Source organism: Humulus lupulus, chromosome X (genome assembly GCF_963169125.1).
Source record: "Humulus lupulus chromosome X, drHumLupu1.1, whole genome shotgun sequence".
Lineage (NCBI taxonomy): Eukaryota > Viridiplantae > Streptophyta > Magnoliopsida > Rosales > Cannabaceae > Humulus > Humulus lupulus.
In genome coordinates, this window is record NC_084802.1 from 78,062,669 (window position 1) to 78,067,223 (window position 4,555).

Below are 4,555 nucleotides of genomic sequence, written 5' to 3' on the forward strand. Positions count from 1 at the left end.
CATAAATATGACTACCCAAACCTGTAAACATTCAATTTACTATGAAAATTTGCAACAGATCCCAGAGCATTACTCATAACCATTCTAAATTTCATATCATTCCAAAAAATTAGTTGAAGGGATACCTTAATCTAAATATCATTGCTGAGCCTCCAATCATATGCAAAGTAGCAACTTGTTCCACATCCTCTGAAGTTATAAAGATTGACTCGCGATTCATGAATGATGGGTCCACTGGAATTGAGACGACTGTGTTTATTCCCTTAACTCTGCAAAATTCTCTCACCATAAACTGAAGGCTAACATGGATGCAATTCATGATGTGATCGGCAAATGGTTGGCCTTCGGTCAAAGTGTTTTCTGGATTGACGTGAGACCCAGCTGATGACAGATGTGGGCAATTCAGAGAATTACAGTTCATCTTATCCTTGGATGGGCATTTTTGACATAGGAGGTTTCTTTTTTAGAGGACCCTACGCAACATCAAGTAAAAGTAATATTAAAATAATGGACCAACAAATATTTTAATAGGTAACAAATTAAAGAATTCTTTTATACCTGATCAGTCATAACTAATTCTTTTGGCCAAGAAATGAATACGTCATAAGTATCTCGAACATAGCGTATTTCCCCAACAGAACATGGGATTTCAACATCCTCTTGTAACATTTTGGTGACTCGCACCCTCGCGTATTCGTCTGTCAGTTGAACACCATGAATAGTCAGTGGACCCACACCATCAATGATAACACCCTCAGCCACCACATTATGAATATTATCTGAATAAAATAACACATCCTGCATGTACGGTGTGTGATATTCTTCGTCATTCTGCATGTACGGTGTGTCATCCTGCATGTACGGTGTGTGATATTCTTCGTCATTCTGCTCGTCATCGTTGTCGTGTTCATCCATATCATCTATCCCACCTGCTTGTTTAGCTCTTTCCTCCTCTAAATCTTTAAGTTCAGCTCTGAGCCTCGCAATTTCTTCATCTTTCTTACTAACAACATCAGCCATTTCTGTTGCTATTTTTAGTTTTCTTCCAAAGACGGACAAAATCTTCACAAATGACCTACAATAATCAACCAAATTTTTTTTAAAAATAAAATATTGTAGAATGAAGTTAAATGCAACAAATAAAAAATAATATCATACGCAAGTGCGCTAACATGGCCTGGGTGCTCAGGTGTCCCTAAAGCTTGCGTTAATATGTCATTCCGACCATTTGCAATGATTTCTCCACTACTAACTTTTTCTTTCAGCACATTCTGTCAAATAAACCAGTGATCACTTATATTAGTGACTTAGAAGAACTTTATCACTCCTACATTACTTTAAAATACTTGCTTGAAACCACTTACAATTATTGCTTCAATTTGTTTGTCCAAATCTGTGATAAGAACCTTATTCTTTTCTCGTGCTCTTATGCAAATATGTGCCACACCTAGTTCATTTTTCTACAACATACAACAATTAATTAAAGTTGGTGTTATCCCCAAAATTTGAAAATGATGACGTGGCAATAGAAGTGACAAATGGCAAGGAATGGCTCGGTGATCTAGCTTAGGAGTGATCCGGTAGACCGGTGAAGATTTTTGACTGACCAGTCAAGTGTCATGACCGACCAGTCATGTGCTTGACCGACTAGTCAAGTGTCATGACCGACCTGTCATGTGCTTGTTCGACCAGTCATGTGCTTGTCCGGCCAGTCAGGTGCTTGTCCGACCAGTCAGGTGCTTGTCCGACCGGTTAGGTGCTTGTCCGACCAGTCAAGTGTTTGGCCGACCAGTCACTTGTCTTGGCCAACCAGTGAGGATGTGGCCGACCAGTGAAGTGTTTTGGCCCTTTAGTTTTCTTTCTGGGTGTGATGTGGACCGACTAAACAGAACAGTGCTACGCAAAAGATCCCAGTAACGACTTCTGCAAGAATCAGTCATACCTGCCCGGGAATCTCTCATTTTATCCCAAAGAATCGCATATTGTTCTATTTTAGATATTATTATTAATTAAATATTGAAAGAATAACAGAAAGATCCCGATTATGAGGGACTGCATTTGTACGATCCTGGGCTTATAAATACAAAGCTCATGGCATCATAGAAAGGATTCAGATTCTAATTTTCCAGAGAGAGAATATTTGTATCTTGAGAGAAATATTGTATTCTTTTGATTTGCACTGAAGAAACTCAGTTGACTCAGGTTCATCTGATCTTGAGTGTAGATTCATAATCATAACTCTAAGTGGACTAGGCTATTACCAACACTTTGGGGCTGAACCACTATAAAAATTGTCTGTGTTGTATTTTTCTCTTGAAGGTTTTTTGTCATTTTGACGTCTACACGTCGTTGGCCAAAAACGCGGTCAACATTTTGGTGCTTTCATTGAGAGCCTGAAGAGAAAGACAAACAATCACCGTAGCATTATGGCGCCTAAGAACACCAATGCAGCCTCCAAGAAGCCAGGTTCCTCTAAAGAGCCTGCTAGATCAGAAGGTCTTAGCCCTTAAGACCATGAGACTAAGCCTAGAGTCCTGCTCGAGGACGTGACTCCAGAAGTTGAACAACTCTAGGAAGCCATGGGGACTTTCCAGGAGGAAATGGCACAATTCAAAGCCAGACAGGAGTCGTTCGCTGAAGAAATGGCTAGACAGAAGGCTGCATTTGAGCAGCAAAGATGGGAGATGGATGCTAGGAGTGAAGAGATCAGGCAATGGCAGGAGGAGGCCGATAGGCGACATCACAAGGCTGCACTCACTCTGGAGGCAGCTACGCAGCTGGCCCAGGCCAATGCCTAAGCTGCAGCATGAGGAGCAGCCACCCAGGGAGCAAGGACCACGGAAGCTGGTCGAAAAAACACTGACAGACCCAATTCTTGAGGACCAAATAGAAGCGGTAGTAACCCACCTGGTCGGAAAGAAGATGGGGTCCGATCGGGCACTGCCGCAACCCAAAGGGGGAACTCTAGAACTCCCTCAAGGAGCCACTGATCAGAGACTTCCAGATCCGGAAGTCACAAGTCAGGCAGTAAGAAAACTCCACCTGAGCAAGAGCAAAATAGAGCTCCTCGAGGTAAAGAAACTTCGCACTTCAAAGACGGGCATGGTCGTGATGAAGCTGATAGTCATCACACTGACAAGTCTAAGGAGAAGAATGACAACAACCAGTGAGGAGGAAAAGACTGCCCAGCACAGACAGGAAGGCCACCACTTCATCCCAACCAGCAGCACAATGGCAAGGATCATGTCCCGCACGACAGGCCTTCCGAAAAAACTCAAAGCACGGTGTTCGATCGGTTAGGGAGGCATACCTCTCAAAAGAATCTAAGAGATGTCATTGCCGACAAGAGAAGGACCATCCCGGTCGAAGGGCGAGATCTGAACCGACCTACCAGTCAAGTAGAAATACTTGATGATGGTTCGCCGGATAGGAGCGCTCGACCAAGCAGTTCCGAGAATGAGTCCCAAGCAGTGGCCCCAGGCATCCAAGCCCAGCTTGATGCTCTAACAGCAGCAGTTCAAGGTCTATCGAAACGACCTTCTGCAATCTATCTAGTAGACCACAAGAGTGGCAGTTCGTTCTGTGCTCGAATTAGAGCAGCCCAGCCACCAGCGAAGTACAAAGCACCGGTACTGCCAGTTTATACAGAAAAGGCAGAGCCGATAAGGCATGTGGGGAAATTCGAAGACCAAATGGAGCTGCTCGGAGTGAGTGATGACTATCAGTGCAGAGTTTCCCCCACTACATTATCTGACACTACCCAAGAATGGTATTGGAAATTTAAGCCAAACTCCATCACTTCTTGAGAAAGTTTCAGGAAAGAGTTTTGTAGGTAGTTCAGTACTGCTCGGACCCCTCCGGTTTACGCCAATCACTTGGCGGATATTAAACAAGGGAAAGACGAATCTCTCAAGAACTACATACAAAGGTTCATGAGAGAAGCCAACCAAGCAACTGCAGTTGGGGATGAGGGGAAGATGGTGGCCATTTCTTCTGGCATAATCTATCGATGTCCTTTATGGGACAGTATTCATCGCAACCCAATTTCAACGTTACAACAATTTCTTGAACGGGCGGATAAATATATGAAATTGGATGATGCGATTGAGAAGGGAGAGAAAGGCCTGAACAATCCGAGCGGATCGACTGATCCTCCCAAGAATGGTGGAAATGATCAAAGTGGTGGTAACAAACGTGGAAATAACGGGTCTGACCGTCACAATGAAAAGAAGGCTAAGTCGGGACCAAACGATAAGCCAACTAAGTATGAACCTCGGTTCACCAATTACACCACTCTTTTGGCCAGCCGAGTCGAGATATATCTCGCAAGTCATCAGGAGGTCCCCTACCGGAAACCCCCACCCATCAAGAAGGAGATGAGTAAGAGAGATTTGAATAAGTTCTGTCATTCCATGGAGACTATGTTCATGACATGAATGAATGCAATCATCTCAAGGATGAGATAGAGTTTCTCCTCCAGTTGGGGAAATTGAAAAAATATCGAGTAGAAAAGACCCAAGGAGAGGGAAGTAACAATAATCCTAGGTCTAAGCGG